Raw genomic sequence first — 21,781 nt, 5'->3', positions numbered from 1 at the left:
ACTTTACTTCTGAATGAGGGAGTCCACCCAGGTGTTAATATGCTTTAACTAGTACACTTTAACTTCTCACCTTTAGTTAACTCCTGTTAAACTTCCCTGAATGTCCCTGTGTAGACAAGCCCTTAGAGTCTGAGGAACAAATTCAAAGGTGGTGCATAAGGATCACTCTAATGCCAGGGCCAGCCACACTGTGAGAGCACAATTAGTACACATGGCTAACTCTGACAGCAGCGCTGCCTGGCGGAGAGACTTATAGCTAGCTGGGTGTGTGCATGAGGGGGAAAGCACAATATTAGCTTGTAGTCAGGGGTGGAATGAGTATAATACTTAGGAGGCAAGAATAAAAATAGGGGACTTGTTCTTGTTTATGGAAAGTTGAGCCTAAGAAAAGGGTTCCAAGTGTTTTAAACTTTACATTTAACCACATTGGGGAAACTGGCCAAGTAGGCCCATATTTTTTTTCCTCTGTTGGTGTATATATACACTGCATATTCATCTGAACCAGCTTTGAATTTTCCTCTGGGTATCTGCATGATTCAGGCTGAGTCTGCTGAGGCTCTGTTTACCCCAACTCAGATATAAAACAGCTGTTATGCTTCTGGATTTTTGTAACATATTTAATAAAATTATGTTGCATACCATTCACTGTTCCAATCTAATTTTTGCAGGGATGTTTCTCTTGTCATGGTTTAGTGAGCATCCTCTTTCCTCTGCATAGTTGAAGTTAAAAGCTCCCTTTCTACACACAAGATATTCACTTGCATTTTCCTAATGGAGAAATTTTTCTTTTCTTTTTTTTTTACAAGAAATGTTGGCCCCAAAACATCCCCCATTGCACACACGTACACACACATGCTTACACAGAGTTCTGTGTTCAAAATGAGAGGCGGAATTGTCAATGAGTCACTGTAAATATCTAATTCTGTTAAATGCCCTCCAGATGAGATCTAGATCAAATTAAAGGATGACAGGAATTTTAATTCGGAGTTCAGAGAAACAGGTTTATAGCAGTTTATGGACCACCTAACAGAGGACACAATTTCTTGAGTGGTACATGAGGTAATTGTTTTAAAATCTTCTGTCAAAGAAGTAGATTTAATTGTTTAGTGCAAACTGCACTCCATTTGGTTCTGATTCATTATAAATGTTTTGGCTTCTTCCTGCAGGCTTAATGTGCTATTGACACTTGTACAATGGTTTGAATGAATTCATCCTACTCTTTCCTTGTATTTTTTAATCACCTGCTGATCCACTATTTCCTCCATTCTTTCTTCTTGTGTTAAGAGTTGCTGACCTCACCTCATCTCTTCTTTACACAACACAGGTCAACTGGAAACTTTAAATTCATCTTGCCTCTTTTCTTCTCCCCCCACCCAAGAAAAAAGCTGATGGCAGGAGGTTGAATGTTTATGTATGAAATTTACATATTCATGAAAATGAGGTCTTTTGAGTAATGGAAAGTAGCATGCAGCGTTGTATTCACATTACAGAGTCTACTGCTTATGCACATGCAATCCAATTGTTAGAGGAGTGTCCATATTGAGGATTATAGTCTCCTAGCAATTTAAATATGCTTTACATAAAGAACAACAATACTTTACATCTGTACATCACCTTCTAAATAATGATCTCAGAGCATTTTATCAATATTAATCAAGCTTCACAACCACCTCCCTCCCACCCTGTGAGTTAGGTAAACCTGATGATCCTTATTTAAACTGATGAGAAAATTCAGACACAGTGAGGTTAAGTGACTTTCCCGTGATTACACAACCAGTCTGTTACAGGGCCAAAAGTAGAACATGCATCTTCTAACCCTTAAACTGCTCCTTAATCACAAGACCAGAGAAATCTGAGAAAGTACTGCACTGGCTATTACTTTTACTACAGACTCTTTTTAACTACTAAACACATTCCAGCAAAACCTTGCAGCAGTAGCCCATTGATTTCCAGAGTACAACAGATTGTCATACGCTGTATCTTTTAAAACTCCTGGGGAATTAGCCTTTTACATGAATGATGAAGTTATAAACCCCAGGAATCTCAGATTTCCATTCTCCTTCTATTCCTTGACTCTATCTGATTTTCAAACTAATTCAGGTATGCTTCTATCTTTGCCCTCTTCCACAAGTTCACCCTTGATCTTACACTCTCTCCATTATTCCATCTGTGATGCCAATGTCAGCAGTCATTTCATAGTTGAGAGTGGCACCTTTCTCTCCAAACATCCATGACATGTTTCTCTATTACCTGCTGGATTCTTAGAGATTTTGTTTCCTTAATTTCATTATTACCTATTAAGCTGCTCTGACTTTGTTACTGACAATGGACACACCTCAATTTTAGACCTCTTCACACTTGTAGCCACCACAGTCCTCTCATATTCTCTGTCTCATCCATCTTGGTCGTCACATTCCTAAATTTGATCTTTGGTATCCCTTTTGTGTTGATACCTAATCTATACTTGTGCACTAATGTCAACTTTCCCTAATTTACTGGTCACCTCATCCTCACTAACTTCTTGCTCCAACATAGCTTTACCCAAGTGAATGTATCTGAAATTGGTATCCTAATAATTGGCTGGAAGAACGTCCCCCATGAAAACTCCACCAGCTCACTGCTTCACTCTAATCTCACTTTTGGCCCTATTGTGATGACCATATGCTGCTGATACACAATGAACTCTCTCTAGCCACATTTCTCTAGCCTTTAATTCTGCCTATTGTCATCCCTGAAGTGTTGCCCATATCAGACACTACCCTGTCTCTACTCTTGCTAAGCCCCCTTTGTCATGAACTTCCACTTCATCATGAAACAGAAGCTTCTCTTCTTTTATATTTTAAAGCACCAAATCACCAACATGCAATCTGTCCAAAATGTACAAGAAACAGGGATTATACATCACCTGAATCCTCAGAAATATTACCTGACTTTATATCTTAAAATCCAATGCAGAATCTTATTCTTCTTGTGCTCTACAAAATCCTACATAAATTTTCTCTCGTCCCATTTCCAGCCTCTCTAATGTCCTCTCTTTCAGCACTTTCTTTGCTTTTCTCACCACACTGCCCCATTATCTAGAGATCTGTATGTCCTAGCTCTCTAATAATATAGACAAGTCCTGTTTCATGAGCCTCTTTTTCCCATGCTCCATTATTTTCCCTGAAAGTTGGCCATTGTATCCCTTTTGTTCTTCCCTACACCAGAAAACACTAAATATTCCAATGTCATGTACATAATTGACCATGTTTTGCATTTATTGTCCAAAATTCTAATTGGCCCTTGCATCCAATGGTGGGTGAGACACTAGGAGCCTTCCATACCTGCATCTCTCGTTTTGCATCATCATGTATGGCCCAGAGACTATCACAGTCTCGACAATCAGGGGACCACAAGGACTACTTTCTATATGTGCCTCAAGGCTAGAGGATGCAGAATGCAGACAGGATTATGGTCCCTCACCCTTCCAAGTTAAAGAAGTATGGGCTGGATGAATGGACTATAAGGTGGATAGAAAGTTGGCTAGATTGTCTGGCTCAACGGGTAGTGATCAATGGCTCCATGTCTAGTTGGCAGCCAGTATCAAGTGGAGTGTCCCAAGGGTCGGTCCTGGGGCCGGTTTTGTTCAATATCTTCATAAATGATCTGGAGGATGGTGTGGATTGCACCCTCAGCAAGTTTGCAGATGACACTAAACTGGGAGGAGAGGTAGATACACTGGAGGGTAGGGATAGGATACAGAGGGCCCTAGACAAATTAGAGGATTGGGCCAAAAGAAATCTGATGAGGTTCAACAAGGACAAGTGCAGAGTCCTGCACTTAGGATGGAAGAATCCCATGCATCGCTACAGACTAGGGACCGAATGGCTCGGCAGCAGTTCTGCAGAAAAGGACCTAGGGGTTACAGTGGACGAGAAGCTGGATATGAGTCAACAGTGTGCCATTGTTGCCAAGAAGGCCAATGGCATTTTGGGATGTATAAGTAGGGGCATTGCCAGCAGATCAAGGAACGTGATCGTTCCCCTCTATTCGACATTGGTGAGGCCTCATCTGGAGTACTGTGTCCAGTTTTGGGCCCCACACTACAAGAAGGATGTGGAAAAATTGGAAAGAGTCCAGCAGAGGGCAACAAAAATGATTAGGGGACTGGAACACATGACTTATGAGGAGAGGCTGAGGGAACTGAGCTTGTTTAGTCTGCGGAAGAGAAGAATGAGGGTGGATTTGATAGCTGCTTTCAACTACCTGAAAGGGGGTTCCAAAGAGGATGGATCTAGACTGTTCTCAGTGGTAGCAGATGACAGAACAAGGAGTAATGGTCTCAAGTTGCAGTGGGGGAGGTTTAGGTTGGATATTAGGAAAAACTTTTTCACTAGGAGGGTGGTGAAACACTGGAATGCGTTACCTAGGGAGGTGGTGGAATCCCCTTCCTTAGAAGTTTTTAAGGTCAGGCTTGACAAAGCCCTGGCTGGGATGAGTTAGTTGGGGATTGGTCCTGCTTTGAGCAGGGGGTTGGACGAGAGGACCTCCTGAGGTCCCTTCCAACCCTGATATTCTATGATTCTATGATTCCACCCTAGGGAGAGAAGACTGTACAGAAGCAGCTCTACCTACAACTTGTGCATATCCTGAGTTGCTCTCCCATTGGAACTTCTATTACACAGGAACTATATTTCCCCTTACAGTCCCTTCTGATTGTTACAGTCTGCACCGTGATCCCTGATGTTCATCAGAGGGCACAATCTAGCCTCTTCACCATCCCCATTCAGAATCGTTCAGGGTTCTGCCTACTGGGTACAACATTGCTCTCCTTTCTAAGCATTTGATTCTTATATTAGTTTCTCAGAGACGCTAAGTTTTTGATAAAAATTGGAACTTCTTTGGCAAAGCTAGTCTTCAAATTGCAAAACAATATCCTGCTGTCCTATTAACTTGATCCTGTACAAAATGTCATTCATTCATACATTCCAAGGTCAAAAAGCACCATCATGATCATCTAGTCTGACCTCCCATATAACACAGACCATATGATTTCCCCAAGATAAGTCTTAGAGCTGATCTTTTTAGAAAAACATCCAGTCTTGATTTCAAAATTGTCAGTGATGGAGAATCCACCACAACCCTTGGTAAATTGTTCCAATGGTTAATTACTCTCACCATTAAAATGTATGCCTCATTTATAGTCCGAATTTATCTCATTTCAACTTTCAGTCATTGGATTGTGTTGTATCTTTCTCTGCTAGATCGAAGCCTTATCAAATATTTGTTTCCTACATAGGTACTTATAGACTGTCAAGTTATCCCTTAACCTTCTCTTTGTTAAGTTAAATAGATTAAGTTCCTTAAGTCTATTGCTCTGAGGCAGGTTTTCTAATTCTTTAACCATTCTTATGGCCCTTCTCTGAACCCTCTGCCATTTATCAATATCCTTTTTGAAGTGTGGGCACCAAGTAGTCCAGCAGTGGTCACACCAGTGCCAAAGAGAAAGGAAGGTAGGGAGAGAAAGAAAGAACCCCTGGGGTGTGTTTGCTCCTCACTTTTATAGTCTCGTCACCCTTTGAAATGCATTTTCCTGGGGGTTATCGCTAGATAAAGTTCCTTCCTGCTGTGAGGACAGAGACATGGAGTCTAGTGATGAAAGAGGTTCCATGTTGTTTGCTAAAATGCAGATCAATCTGTTCCTGCCCCCACTTTGCTGCCAAATAATGACCACTTGATAGGTGATTGCCAATCAACTTTGACCCCTGCCTAGAGGCATTAGCTCGTCCTTTGTCTGATAGGAACTGGTTTACCCCCTCTTGCTGTCCTGATGATCCTGTTTACTACTTTTATTTAAATTGAGGTAAACACAGTTCTTTGTTTAGGATAGACATGTTTAACAATTTCTGCCTGGTCAATGTTACACAGGTTTGAATACGTGACAGCAACATCACACAGGAATTTATAACTTTACATATTTTTTGTTGCACACGTTTCACCATAATATTGACCAGCAAGTTATTAGTTCTCAAATGATACCTCACAAGGCATATTTTTATAAATATTATTACAGTGGTGTGTAGCATGGGAATACAGGGGTGCATTCAGTCACAGCCTCTAACACACACAGGTTGCAAATCAATATTGTACAGCCATCCCCTGCACCTACATTTGCAACCAGTGACAGCATTCAGTCCACACAGGATCTGTGTGCCATTTAGCCTCATCTTTGAGTGGTAGCTGTCTTTGCAGTCATCTTAACTATATGAAGGGGCTTGATTGCTCCTTTAGTTGAGCCTGAAAGAGGGGCTTGGCATAGTCATTGGCTTTAACTAGGTCTGTGATTGTTTTTGGATCTGACACCTATTCTTGGTGGCAGCCATTAGAACCTTTCAGCACAGCAATATGAATAATTTAATAAACCAACTTTCAGTACTTTAAAGAGGCTGGGCCAGATGCTCAGCTAATATCAGTGGGGCTACAACAACAAACAGCAGCTGAAGAGCTGAGCCTTAGTCTCCCACCTCTCAGGAAAGTACTCTAACCACTGAGCTATGGAATATTTTGTTGTGGAGTGCTGCTCCCTCAATCTCTCCTGTTGAAACTGTTCCATTGTGGATGAAAGGGTGAATGGAGCAAGGGAACTGGACCCTGGGTCTTCCATCTCCTAGGTGGGTGCCCTAACCATTGGATTATAGAGTAATTTTCTCTCTCTCTCTCTGAACCAATTACTTTTCTACTGTGGATAAATACTTAAATAGTCATTTTTCCCCAGGATGGGAAATTGTGGTAGGGAAGACAAGAAGGTTTGATTATTTCAAACCAAAATAAATCCTATCATAAATGTATATCAAATCTATCCAGCAACTCTTTTCAGTTGTATTTACATTTGAGAGCCACATAAAATAGCTTGGGATAGAGTGAATTGATCCTTTAAACATCTTGGCCTAACCATCTTCACTAAATGTGCAAAAATTTTGAAGATTTTTAAGCATTCACTCTCATATCAGCAATTATTATATGTAGGCACTTCCAGGTTTAACACCTGATCCAACTCCTGTTGCAGCTAATTCAAAGCCTCCCACATTGGGGTTTGGGGGGAAAAAAAAGCAGTGTGCTGAGTCAACTTCTCTTCATCCTTGTAACTGAGCTTATTAGTCAGATAACCAAGCTTGTGGAAACAGAGAAAACTAACCTATGCTGATGATCTGGCCCTTTTGGCTGACGGCAAAAGAGTAATGGTAAATATGGATCAGAGTGGGTATCTGTGTTTGAAGATCACAGATACCCACTCTGATGATGAAGATGAAGAAAACTAACATGATTCAAGTGGAAGAAGAGATGTTGATTGAAGTTTCAGGAGAGAAGCTGAATAAGAAGAAGGAATTTCTGTACTTGGAAAGTGCACTTAATACCATCAGAGAGAGATCTGGAGAATTAACAAGAAGAACCCAGTTTGCATGGGTGGCAGTGAAAAAGGTACCAGAAGTACTGTAGGACTGGCAAATAAATAACAAACTAAAAGGAAAAAGTGTATGCTCTGTGGGTTTGTCCCTGCCTGCTCTATGGTTTGAAAACAGTGGGTCTTATGAAGATGGAAGAAAAGAAGTTAGAAAGATAGAAAATAATACACTGAGGAGAATGGCAGGCAAGTAGAGGGTAGACCCTGTGTGCATGGAAGAAATTAGGGGGTAGAATAACTTGGGTAACTTGGTGATAGTCTGGAGAGTCCATGTTTTAGTTGTGCTGGACGTATGATAAGAGTAGGAGAAGAATGACCAGCAAAAATAGCATGGGAGGAAGAAGACATCAAGGAAGGATGTGGAAAACCAAGGATATGATGGAAAGACTCTGTCAAGAGAAATATGAAGAGAAAAGGACTGGAACTCATATGAATGCCATGGACCAGAAGAAGAGGCAAAAGTATCACAGGCACCTTAGACCCCATATAAATGGGGAAAGGGGTTGAGAAGTGAAGTGAAAGCCTCCCATTGACTTCAGCGAGAGTTGACTAAAGCCCTTAGATAAGATCACAGTTGACATTAAGTGAGCTGTAGCTCACGAAAGCTTATGCTCTAATAAATTGGTTAGTCTCTAAGGTGCCACAAGTACTCCTTTTCTTTTTGCGAACACAGACTAACACGGCTGTTACTCTGAAAGTTGACATTAAATCTCTAAACAGCCAAAAGTAGAAGAGAAGCCTTTAAAAAAGCCCAAATGTTGAGTATGCTGCACAAAACATCAAAGGAAGAAGCTTGGAATGGCAGAGTGACCCTGTCTTTCATATAATAATTGACATTTACTGAAACCTCAATTTCATAATTCAGCATATTTCTGATGTCAATAAATTACAGTACTACAGTGTTTGATACCACCAAAGCAATGTAGGACAGGGTGAAGGACATTCTTCTCTTCATTAGGGCAGCTTTGGAAAGATGAGTGTGGTAAGTGTAATATGAACATTTCCCCTTTGCCTTTGACTGAAGGCAGTGCAGCAGCTCAGATAAATAAGGGAAGCATTAGTTTATGGGAGTATGCAAGGGAGTTTAAAGCTTTTAATGGCTTAATAAGATTAAAGATTTACTTTAATAAGTCTGACTTATCAAGGGCCAATAAAAAAAATTAAAACATCCTTCTGAATGGAAAAATGCAGTGACCGAATAAGAAAAGAACTGATCAGATTCTTAAAACCCTGGAGGCACAAACTAAAGAATGTACAGTTGTATTTTTTAATGAAATAATCTTGTTATCCACACACAAAAGAATAATATACACTAGATGTGAGGAAACCCATCAATTAAAAATAAATTCTGTAAATAATTCAGATGTACAAGCTAATTCCTTTGTGCTACGCAACAGATTTCTGTGGGGACAGCAGAGTCCCTCACTTTTTAAAAAAAAATTGTTCAGTCTAGTATGAGAAAGTTCAGCACCCCCTTTCCCTTCATAGCCCCTGCTTTCTCATAAAACAAAGCTAAATGAAATCCACAGTGACACATGGATGAACAGTAAAATGTGCTCTGAATTTTTTGGAATATGCCCACTGGTAAAAGTTCACTGATCTATGGAATGTTAATACCTGAAGTTACCAGTGCTACAGCCTCTATCTGCAGTATTTCATTCTCTATGCACAAGTGCTGGTGACTTTAAAATTTTGGGGTTTTAAGTCCTATCAAAGGGTGAGTCGGAGTGAGTAGCAATTCCAGCTTCACCATGTCACCTCAAAGGGAGGCTTTCCACAGAGGGAATTAATAAGTAGTCGCTGCAATAGTCTATCAAGGAAACTGATGATACGACATTGAGCTTTTGTAACAAAGAGGATCAGTGAACTGTGAGTCACTAATTTACCCGGCATACAACAGCTCTTTATGAAAACCTCCTATTCTGACATTGTGGGTGCAGTGATGGATGTGATCATGGCTAGAATCAGATGGCAGACTATTCTGTTTATCTCTTCATTCTCTTGACAAGTGGGGGAGGAGGGTGGATAGGAATACAGGAGCTGTTTAGTTAGCTGCAGATTGGCATGCCAGAAAAATTCCAGTGGGTCCTCCACCCTGCAACTCCGCTGTGATTTTGCAAGTGGTTAGAGGCACGGATAGTTTAACCGGTTACAAATTACATGGTGTGGTTTGTAACAGCAGTTTTTCTGCTGTCACAACTGGGATTTTTCATCCACACTGCACACGCTGCCTAAATGTGTTTTTACAAGTGCATTCTGAGACATTCTAGCCTGTCAAGCCTCAGGGGCAGATGCCTGCAGCCAGGACTATGGGAATGTTTTAATAAGTTATGCTAAGTATTGTTAGCTGCCTAGTCTGCCCCTTGGTTCCTGTAACCAGTTAGGCACACTTATGCCACTGTAACAGGTAAAGTTAGTTCTTAGGCTATGTCTACATGACCACGTATGTTCGTGTAACTTATGTAGCTCAGGGGTGTGAATAAACCACCTCCCAAGCAACATAAATTACACTGACATAAGCGCCAGTGTGGACTGTGCTATGGCAGTGGGAGAACTTCTCCTACCAACATAGCTACCATTCCTCATTGGGGGTGGATTAATTAATTTGACAGGCACTCCTCCATTGGTTTAGAGCCACTACACTATAGAGTTTACAGCGGCGCAGCTGCACTGCTGTAAGTTCTCTAGTGTAGACATAGCCTTAGTAAGAAAGTTCCCAATCAAGCCCACAATCCAGAGAGTACTTTCCATGGATCTTCCCTGCCATGCAGACAGGGCAGGAATGGGCTTAAGGTAGGCCAAAGAAATGCTCCATGTCCGAGCCCAGCCCCTGAGTAGTTCAGGGGCTAAAAAGTCATACATTCTGGGTCTGTATTACTTTTCTGTTCGCCCTCATCTTGGCAGAGCTTCTCCTCTAAGAACTAAGGCTATGTCTACACTATTAGAGCCACACTGTTAAGCAGCAGGACCTAAGCCATAATGCGCCATAGCTGCTGTGAGAATACAGAATCTCCATGAGGATCTGAGGATAGCCACAAAGCTTGTGGACAAGCCATGCAGCCAGTTCCACTGTGGGTCATTCCCCAACCTTCAGAACACAGAGACAGGAGAAAAATCTCTGAAAGGAGAAACCATGTAGAGATTTTTTTCCCCTATAACCTCTTCCATGGGATTTCCCACACTGTAGGCAATAGAACCAAAAGTAATTTCTGGCAAAGACAACAGACTGACTATTATCATAGGGCTCATTTCATCCAGAACTTTTATTTGCTAGGATGAATCTTAGGGCTGCAGGATTTTTTCCCTCTGGTATTTTTACATGCATTTTGAACTGCAGATCGTATGCATGATTAACAAAGACAAATATCATATTTTACCTAGGTGTGTACCCATCTAGGTAGTGGGATTTAGTTCATAGCAGAGGGAATCAAATACAGGATTAGGAAATGCCATTTTTGCTCAGATAAGAGCTTGCCAACACCTGGAATTTGTGTAGGAATATTCAAGTGGGCATTAGTAGGCTGTTTTTAGAAATAATTTGTGGTTGAATTTATTGCTCATGAGTGAGTAACTAATAGAGTTGGCTGGAGATGAGGATCATGTAAGCAGGAACTGTGCAAGCTTTCCCCCCATATCTTTACACATGTAACTCAGCTCTGGGATGCAACTCCTTACCCCTTGTTGTTCTACTCTGAGGTCTCTCAAACAGAGACTGACAATCATACTAGGTTGTGACAAATTGTGTGGATGTGGTATCGTTTTACTGAGGCATAATCAAATGACTACAGAGCACTCCAGATTTATTTTAACAGTGGCCTTCCCAGGACTCAAAGTCAGATCTCCAGTGATAAAAGGAAATCCATTCTCTGTAATAAAACAATCAATATTTTCTATTTTGGAGCTGTAGACTAAGCCTTGCTACACAGCAACTTTTTACCATTCCCCTAACCAGTTAGAGACAAAATTGACACTAATCACACTTCACGTCCACACATCACACAGTTAATAAGCAGATAATCGTATCTCTATGCCACCCCTGCTAGTGCAGTGTGGGATGGCTGTCTCCACAGAGTAACAGGTGGAGAGAGAACCTAAACACTTCAGTTCTATTCAGAAATAAAAATGGTTAATTGCCCCCCCCCTTTTAAACTGTAGTTTTGAGCCTGGTGGAATCGCTACAAGATGGTAATGGTGATAAATACAAGCTTTTGATGAGATCACCTCTGGTTTCTCTTCTCAAGTGACACATTTTTCTCTAATTTCTGCAGTACTGTATGAGTAGCCCTAGTGATCTATGTGTACATTACTCACATTTCCCACAAGAAAATGCTAATCTCATTTAATAGGGATTCTGTTTATCATCTGGCCCACTTAACAATTCAAGTTAATTATCCAATTATCTAATTAATTATCCAATTATCCAGTATTGACTCACTCACACACCCTCTTTTACACACACACACCACCACCACCACCTCTCTCCTGTCACCGTCATTTGTTGTCTTTTCTTCACCAAATTCACTTCAGAATGGCTCTCCTTGTTTGCAGAGCAGTCCAGAGACCCATGCAACCCAACCTTGCTGACCAAATGTGCACCTATTAACTCTCCCATTTAGACCTTTAATCTGGGGTTCATCTCTGTCACCTGGTTCTCCAGAGGTGGGTGTGCCTCACTCATTTGTGACAAAAACAAATAACGAGTACAGCTGGCTGAATTATTCATTGTGAATATGTTATCTGATTAATTTAGCGTGTGTGTGTGCGTTTTTGCCAGTCATTCACAAATTGATCTTAATTTAACTAAATTACTTTATTATTCAGGAGGATTCATTTACATTTAATTGTTAGGATTAAAAAAATGCTATTATATGGTTCATGAAGACTTCCAGTTATATTAGATAGTATAAAAAAGAATATAAGAGGGTCCCAAGCCTAGCGAGGGGTGTGTTTTGGTTGCTACCGTGATGGGAGATGGAAAAAGGATGGGATGATCTGGGTCCCGTGAGATATCTAGCCCCCTATAGGACTTCTGGGGTAGGTTTGAAGTCTCACGGGATTGGCACAAGGTTTGGAGCCATAAGAGCCATTTACTCAGAGCGACTACCTGTTTGCTGGTTCTAGCCGTCAATCCTCCCTCTTCTGCCTGGCTGGATGGGACCTCAGTGGGACAGCCTCCCTGGGTTCTGCCTCCTGATGCTGCAGGTGGGCCAACAGCTGTGTGAGCTGGTGGGACCATGCCTGGATGACTACCTCAGAGCACTTTGCTTATATGGTGCCCCATGTGGAGCGGCTCCAGGGGCAGGTCCTGGGCCAAGGCAAGGGATGCCTCCCCTTCCCTGAGGACCCTGGCAGGGCTCAGGGTGTTGGGGGTTAGGAATTCCTAGGGAGGACAGGGCTGAACTCCAAGGTCTGGACAGAACCCTGGTGGGGAAACCTGGCTACCTCAGGCTGTGGGCCATGCTCACCAGGGGCTGCTTGATGCCTCTGCAGGACTTGAATTGGCGGTAGCAGCAGCAGCTGTTGGATGTGGACTTGGCTGCCTTTACCCCAGCCAAATGCTCCTCCAGGAATGAGCCCAGTCTGCCCCCTACCTGTGGGGTAGAATTTAGCTGTTGACTCTGCTTTGCTGTGCTAATCTAGTTAGTTCTTACCCTGGGCCCATCACTGCTCCAGCAGGGCAATGTGGTGACTGGGTTGACTGCCCTGATCTGGGACTAGGTCCGACACGCCTCAGCATGATTCTTGTTCCTGGTGCAGAGCCCCTTTGTATTTGAGCATTCCCCTATGCTTGTGGTCTCTCCCTAATCTCCTGTAGGGCGCTAGCCATGCTTGCAGCCTCAAGCTATGCACAACTTAGAAATTGGCACTTTTGGAAGTGAAAATGGAAACCTCCAACCACTGGCAATAGGTAGTGTGTTAATGGTGACTTTGTCCTTCTGAGATGTGTCAGAAAGACTGATATAATCAGACACCTATTGAGGAGTGTCTCCTTTCCGTTCCAAATATAGACTTGGGGTCCTTTCCTACAGCAGTTTAATGGGTTAAAGCCCAGCTTCAGAATCATGCCCTTTAGTTAGGGGTTTGCATACTCATGTAATTACATCAGTGCACACTTCCTGAATGTAGGTAGCACCTTAGACTGAGGAGGCTGTATCATGTCTGCCCCATCCTGATGCTGGGAAGTTTCTACTCCTAACCATACTGTGCTTACAACTTTCCACTGAACTTTAGTGAACTTAGTTGTCAGTCCAATAAATCCAACAACACTTACAGGGTAGAGGTTACGAAAGAAGCTCCCTCCTCATTACCCCCCACCCCAAACAAAAAGTAGTGGGCCTTTCTCCTCTTTATCTCTGCTCCTCATCTGGAACTGCAGGAGACTTTGGCCCAGTCTACACTAAAATAATTAGATTGATCCAACTACATTGCTAAGGGGGTTGAAAAATCTACACCCCTGAGCGACTTGGGTAAGCCAACCTAACCCCTGGTGTAATCAGTGCCTGATCAATTGAAGAATTCTTCCATTGAACTAGCTATTGCCTCTTGCGGAGGTGGATTACCTATGCTGATGGGAGAACCCATAACATTGGCATAGGTAGTATCTACACTGACGTGCTACAGTGATGTAGCTGCAGCAGTGTTTCTAGTGTAGACGAGCCCTTAGTCCATGAGAATGCAGCCTTTTAAATTCTCATGTTCAATACAGGCTGGGGGAGAACAATCCATCTATGATTGGAAAGCAAATTACGACTCCCACACCTTGCTGAGACCCACCCTTCCCCAGGGAAGCCAATACAATTGGGGTATTAATAGATCATCTAGTGAAAGGTGCCTGGAAAGCCCTGTGATAACCACACATTGAACAAACATTGGTGTGAGCTGCAGGAAGGGGTTTGTATGTGAGGCTGTGCAGAACTGATCTGGTTGTGAGCTTATTGTGGCTGGTGTGATATCTCAGCAGAGACATTCCCCACCAATGAATCCTCACTTTTAGAGCTAAAGTGACTCTGCTTGTTGAGTAAGTCCAAGGCCCCACCTCTATGCTGGAATCTCTGCCATGCTGGGGATATGGGTAAATATGGCAGCCACCAAGGTACCTCTGTCCCTCAGTGCTCATGAGACTGAGCCATGCCCCCAAACCATGATGCAGCCTTCAGTCTTACAGGGCTGCTGTCTGGTCTGTTAAATGGCAGAACCTGAAGGTACCTCCCCCGAGTCCTATATCCTAACTGGGGCCTCAAGGCAAGGCGTTGGTGTAAGTGGGAGCTTAACTCTCCTCTCCAGCCAATGTCTGGATTATTACACTATGCCTTCAATGGCTCTTGGTGAGTCAACCTCTGTCCTTGCATACCATTCCTGTTCAAGCACATCAGTCCGTGCCAGTGCAGAATTCTTCCAGTCAAATGGGTGTTTCATGGACCCATTGACTGGCTGCTGTTGGAGTGCACCAGTCACTCGCTGGATGAACTGTACCAGATTCCTGAATGGGGGGAAATGGCTCAACTTTGGAATTTCTTCCATGTCTCTCTTTGTGTGCCCTGAAGTGTGTATGGGGAGGGCAAATCAGGGGCTAAGATGAGCTGAGCTACCCCTGGGATGGAGCCCTATTTGCCCCAGATGATCCACCCTTTGTGAAATGTGCATATTGTGCTCTGAACAGAGGTGTCTGTCTCCTCTGTCCTCCCTGAAAGCAATACACTTAACTCCACTCTTGCTGATTTCATGCCAGGACACTAGGGCTTATTCTATCTCATGTCTCACCCACTGCCCTGTGGAAGACATTCGCTTCCTAGCCTGGGACACAGCAGCTCTTCACAGGGAGGGGAAGGAGTGACTCCACCTGCATAGAATCCTTAATGTGACTAAGGCTCTCAAAGACTCTCTTCTCTCTAGATGTGTTTAACGATTAACACTAGTACCAAATGGAAAGGTGCATGCAATATTCATTTCACTGCCAAGCACGTGCCTGGGCTTAAAAGCAGCCTAGCTGATGCTCTTCCAATTGCAGGTCAGCAGATTCAGAGCACTAGTCTCAAAGGCTAGGGAAGTGCCAGAACAGATGCCAGCAGCCCTATGAAATCTTAATTGCTAGAAGCAATATCCGTGGCCAAGAGAGCACCTGCACTGTGCACTTTTTCAGCTAAAACTATGGCATTTGAGGAGTTTTGTGGGGGTGGAGGGTCTATCCAGGGCCTGGTCTACACCAGAATCCCAAATTTGGTGGTTCATGGTCTTGCTATCACTAATCAGTTATCTGGGGTGGCCTTTTACTGCAGGCCTACGGGTCATTCAGACCCCTACCAGGATGTTGGAGGTTTGGACCCAAGTTGCTGGGATGCAGAGCAATGTCAGGAAGCCAGTGACCTTCCAGGTCCTTAGGCAATTAGTTGAGGTTGTTCTTTGGATTTACTGTTAGGGGGTGAGGCTGTACTCTCCAAGGCTGCCTTTCTGTTGGCTTTCTTTGGCGCTGTCTGGGTCAGAATGGAGACTCTTCAGAGCAGGCTGTTGAACTACAGGACATGCTCAACAGCTTAAGGGCCACAGATCAAAAACCATTCATAGTTCAAACTAGGGTGAGCAAGGCTGTGGCTCTGCACCACTCTGGTGAGGGGGACCTGTGTCATGTATGGGTACTGCAGGCAGGGTAGCTAAATGGCTACCCCAGTGAGGGCCCCCTGTTCCTGCACAGGGAACTGTTCATTACTAACCAAATTCCAGTTTGTGGGAGTGGTTAGAAAGGGGCTGTCATTCTTGGGCTTGCCACTGGAAGAGTAAGGCTCCTACTGGTCCTGTATAGGACAATTGCAGCTACCTTGCTGGATCTGGGGACGTCAGAAGTCCAGGCTATAGGGCAGGGTGCTCCAGGACCTATAAGTAGGGTGACCTGATGTCCTGATTTTATAGGTACAGTCCCAATTTTGGGGGTTTTTTTTCTTACGTAGGCTTCTATTACCCCACACTCCTTTCCGAATATTTCACATTTGCTTTCTGGTCACTCTACCTATAAGTCCTACATGCAGCTGCCTGATGGAAGGCTGATGTAGGTGGTGAACTGTAAGCACCACTGGTTTTAACTATGTCTGCTTCCTTCTCCATGTCTATCACATAAACTATATTGGAGCACACCTATGGCTGGGGTTATGGATTTGCAGGCACAGCATTGTGCACTGGTCTCACAGGAGAGCATGTAATTTAGTAAGGGGCTTGTGGCTGGGCCTGGGACTGGGTGTGACTTTTGTCTTGGCACAGCAGATGGGGCATGTGCTGGGACAAGTTCATGCCTCTTTGCATGGACTGGTGCCCCTTGAGGATATGTTGGATATCACTGTTAGCCATCTAAGGGAAAATGACCTAGGAGCACGTTCCAGCTGATTTGGAAGACTTTAACAGGGATATTGGACTGCTGGCGGATATATTTCTTGGCATGGGCATAGTATAATTGGAGTTACTAGCCTTCAGGGTTTGGCAGACTGCAGTCCACTCATGGAAAAGGGTCTAGAGGAAGGGCAACTGGAAAATATTGACATGGCTGGAGACCCGAGAGGGCTCAGTTATCAGCCTAGAGTGCAGCTGAGCTCTGTCAAGAGGACAGAATGCATTTCTCTGATATAGGGGCTGATTTGTTCCTGGATTGGTATTGGGTTGGCCAAATTTCTAAGTAGCCTGTGCGGGGTGGCGGGGGAGGCAGCCAAGCAGATGCTGGCGCCTCCTTGCGGCAGTGCCCAGTGCAGGAACTCACTGATTTAGGCTTCAGATCCAAAAAGGTAACATTGGGGGCATCCTGAGGGCATCTCCTTACGAGATGGGGGTATTTAACCCCCAGCACAAATGCAAACCAGGGGCAAGGGCACTAACCTGGGGGGACTACCCCATCAGTGCATTTGGCAGCGGTGCTGGTTGGGGGTCAAGGTCCCATCTCGCCTCAGCCCCCGAAAGGGGGAGGGATGCTAGTGAGCAAGTGGAGGCACCCAAGGGACCCTGCTAGTATGATGATTGGCTCTCACTGCAATGGGAGCCCCCAAGAATTGATTGGCAAAGAATCAATGGAGTGCGAGTGACTGTGCTGGTCTGTCCCCTGACAGGAACCTTGGGTACAATTTGACTAATTAAGTTGTGGCCTGGTTAAACCTGTACCATGTGAGCTTACTGCCTTCTTCCACCCAGTGAGCACACCAAACACTCTCGTTTCAGGGCATATGCCAACCACTAGCAGCAAAACTTCACCAATGGGAATGTTATCTATTGATTTGTTTATGCCACTTCCTCTGAAGCATCAGATCATGGGCATTTTCAGAGTCAGGATATCATACTAGGGCCACCACTGGTCTGAGCCAATATGGTAACTCTTATGTCCTATTCACAGGTATTCTCTGAATAGCGTGAACGAGTACATGTTAGTCTATGGTTACTCGTGAATTAATGGTTTAAACTCTGGGTAAAATACTGGCCCTACTGAAGTCAATGGAGGTTTTGCCATTGACTTCAGTGGGACCAGAATTTCACCCATCTCTACAATTAGTTGCTGTTCATCTCTTCTGTTGTGTGATTGGTCACCCTGGTCATCATATGACAGCATTTCTTTCCTTTTTGAAAGACTTAAATTTATTTTTAAAACAAGAAAATTAGTGACTGACGAATAGTGAATAACAAATGCATTTCTGGTACAGTTTTACAGGGGAATCATTTGTGCTAAAATGTTGGCAATTTTTAGGATTCACAAACATTCTGACAAATAAGCTGGTGCCAATCTGAATCCTCCCTAAAATCAAAGTATGATCTTCATGAATAACAGCAGAGAGAACTTGGCACCATTTTTGTGTGAATATATTAATGAATGACTTTTTGTACTATTTGACTAGTTCTAATTTGGAGTTTTCTTTCACCTTTCAAGACAGCAAGTCTCTTTCCCTTCTTAAATCTAGCCTTAAGCTCTCCTTTTCCGTTGATTTTTATAATCAGCTCTCAAAAGAATTTTTCTCATACTCAGGCTGGAGTATGATATATTAAAATACACTTTAGAGTGCTGTGTTTTAATATTCATTGTTATAGAAACTTTACTTTTAAGTGCAGCACCTCAGACGTCGCTCAAATAGGTGCCATGTTGCCATCCCTAAAAACCAAATGATCTAATTTCACCCATAGAACCAATACAACCCATGCAGTGGCAGTGAAAGCTTCCTCACCCTGCCCCACCAATGTGCCTCAGGTGTGACATGCCTGTAGAAATAAAATGCTAATCCACTTTCCGGAAGTGAACCTGATCTAAAGCCCATTGAAGTCAATTGAAATACAGGAACTCCTCACATAACGTTGTAGTCATGTTCCTGAAAAATGCGACTTTAAGCGAAACGATGTTAAGTGAATCCAATTTCCCCATAAGACTTAATGTAAATGAGGGAGTTAGGTTCCAGGGAAATTTTTTTCACCAGACAAAAGACTATATTACACACACACACACACACACAGTATAAGTTTTAAACAAACAATTTAATACTGGTACATAGTGATGATGATTGTGAAGCTTGGTTGAGGTGGTGGAGTCCGAGGGTGGGATATTTCCCAGGGAATGCCTTACTGCTAAATGATGAACCAGCACTCGGCTGAGCTCTGAAGGGTTAACTCTCACACTCTACAAGGCAGCAGGAAAGGAGGGAGGGCAGAGAGAGACACCCTGTGTGTGTTTGAGAGATAGAGGTGCGCATTTCCCCTTTAAGTATGAAGAGTGGGGTCATTAGTACATTGCCTTGTTAATTAGATCAGCAAGCTGAGACCTGACCGCAGCTGCTGCCTAAGGCAGCAGCTTCCTCTGTCCGTGTGTCCCCCCCTGCACTATGGAAGATGGGGAAAGCGGGGTGCAGGAGCAGGGGAGATGGGGACACCCTGACATTAGCCCCCTCTTCTTCCCCTCCCCCCCACACAGTAAGCAGGAGTCTTGGGAAGCAGCTCCAAGGCAGAGGGCAGGAGCAGCACATGGCAGTTGGGGGAGGGACAGCTGAACTGGGCAATTGATGGCCTGCTGGGCAGCTGCCACACAGGGAACGTAGGGGAGCTGATGGGGGGGCTGCCGGTCCACCCTGGTTCCAAGCCCCCACCCTCTAGCTCCAACAGGCTGCTCTTCCTGCAAGCAGTGGACAAAGCAGGCGGCTGCCAAACGAAGTTAGAAGGGAGCATTGCACAACTTTAAACGAGCATGTTCCCTAATTGATCAGCAATGAAACAACGTTAACCGGGACGACTTTAAGTGAGGAGTTCCTGGATGTCCAATGATGCCTTGATCTACCTACTCTGAAAACTGCCAGCAACAATGCCAAATAGTTACAGTTCTCATATGCTGTGGTTACATGCGCTAATGCTGTGCAAAATATATGCATTTCGTGGACTGTGACAGCACCTTTTTTGTTTTTGTTTTTTTATTTTCCTTTTTCATTTCCCCCTCTTCTTCCAAATCCCACTTCCTTCACCGTTTCAGTGAAATGGCTATTTTTCACAATGAAAAATTGCTTAAAGGGAAATTGCAGCATGTTATTGATGCAAAGGCCATCTTTGCTCAAAAACAAGGTTATTGCTAGTTGAAAACGTCCTATTGTTGCTAGAAAATAGGCTTTGAAAAATATGTACATAAAACATTTTCAGGAAAAATAGGCCCATTTGTTAATTTCTAATGAAATGTGAAAAACCTTGAATTTCAGGCTGGCTTTTGTTATGAGTATTTCACACATTTCCACTTGTGTCACCCATCCACTGGGAACTGGACTGAGACAACAAATTCATTTCACATAGGCCAGTGGCAAGCCATTAGCCCTTTGGAGTGAAATCCTGGCCAAATTGAAGTTTGTGGGATATCACCCTTCATCACTACTACAGCTGGGCAAATGCTGAATTTTTCTTCTAAGTGTTCATCATCATCTCTCCCATAACCGCATTTTTCATTGGGGCACCATCATTGATGAGCAATCTGCCAATTGTCTCCACCCCTGACGATTGTGTGTCAGCGTTTGAATCTCTGTGAAGTCCATTCTTTTTTGTTATCGATCCATCTCTTCTTCTGTCTACCTCTTCTTCTCTTCCCATGTACTGTCCCTTGGCCAGATGATCTTGTTACATGGCCGTACCACTTCAGCTTGCCCTTCTTCACAGTCATCAGAAGGTCTTCCTATGACCCAGCACACTGGGTGATGACGTTGCGGACCTCTTCATTAGTGACATGGTCGAAGTAGGAGATGCCCAGGATTTGACAGAAGTATCTCATCTCTACTACCTATATTTTCCATTCAAGTTCTGCCGTAAGGGTCCATGTCTCGCACGCATACAGAAAAATGAAGACAACCAATGCATGCAGCAGTTTCAGTTTGGATTTTAAGGAGATGTTCTTATTCCTCCAAATTGGCTTTAGCTTTGCCACTGCTGCTGCTGTTTTCACAGTTCTTGACAGAATTTCTGCCTTTGATCCTTCATCAGTGATGATTGCCCCCAAATACTTGAACTGTTTCACTGTCTCCAGCTCTTGTCCACTGACAGTGACAGGTAAGCTGATCCCATCACGTTTGTCAGTCATCAGCTTGGTTTTCTCTGCACTGATTTCCATGCCGTATTTTGCAGAGGTTTCATCCAGTTGTTTCACAAGGTTGGCAAGTTCATCTTTGCTGCCTGCGAGGCCATCAATGTCATCTGCGAACCGAAGATTTGAGTTTGTTTGCCCCCAAATGCTGACTGTGCATATGTGAACTTCTAGGGCATCAGTCATTATGCACTCCAAGTAGATGTTCAACAGTGTGAGCAAAAGAAGGCAGCCTTGCTGGAGTCCAACAGTGGTGCAAAATCACTCTCCTATTGTGCCATTGACGAGAACTGCATTGCTAGCCTTGGCATACAGTTGTTTAATGGTAAGAATAAGCTTATGACCAACACTGTACTTTTCAATGGTTGCCCAGAGAGCTTCGTGCCATACTCCGTCAAATGCCTTCTTGAAGTCAATAAAGATGTGGTAGATGTCCTGCTGGTGTTGTAAGTACTTCTCACATAGAACACAAACGTTGAAAATCTGTTCTGTGGTACTTCTTCCAGCATGAAAGCCAGCCTGTTCTTCAAGGATGATATTCTCCACTTGTGGCTTCAATTTGTTCAATATGACTTTCAACATCACTTTTCTGGGGTGGCTAATTAAGCTTATGGTCCAGTAATTTTGACACAATTGCAGGTTGCCTTTCTTTGGCAGAGTGACGTTTAGTGACTGAGTCTACGTGGAGGGCCACTCATGGGTCTGCCAGATATTGTTGCAGATCTTGGACTATTACTATTTCTCCTCTGAATTTCATCAGTTCGGCTGGGATGTTGTCAATA

Source organism: Lepidochelys kempii, chromosome 1 (assembly GCF_965140265.1).
Source record: "Lepidochelys kempii isolate rLepKem1 chromosome 1, rLepKem1.hap2, whole genome shotgun sequence".
NCBI lineage: Eukaryota > Metazoa > Chordata > Testudines > Cheloniidae > Lepidochelys > Lepidochelys kempii.
The sequence above is the reverse complement of the archived record's forward strand: the minus strand, read 5'-3'. Positions refer to the sequence as shown.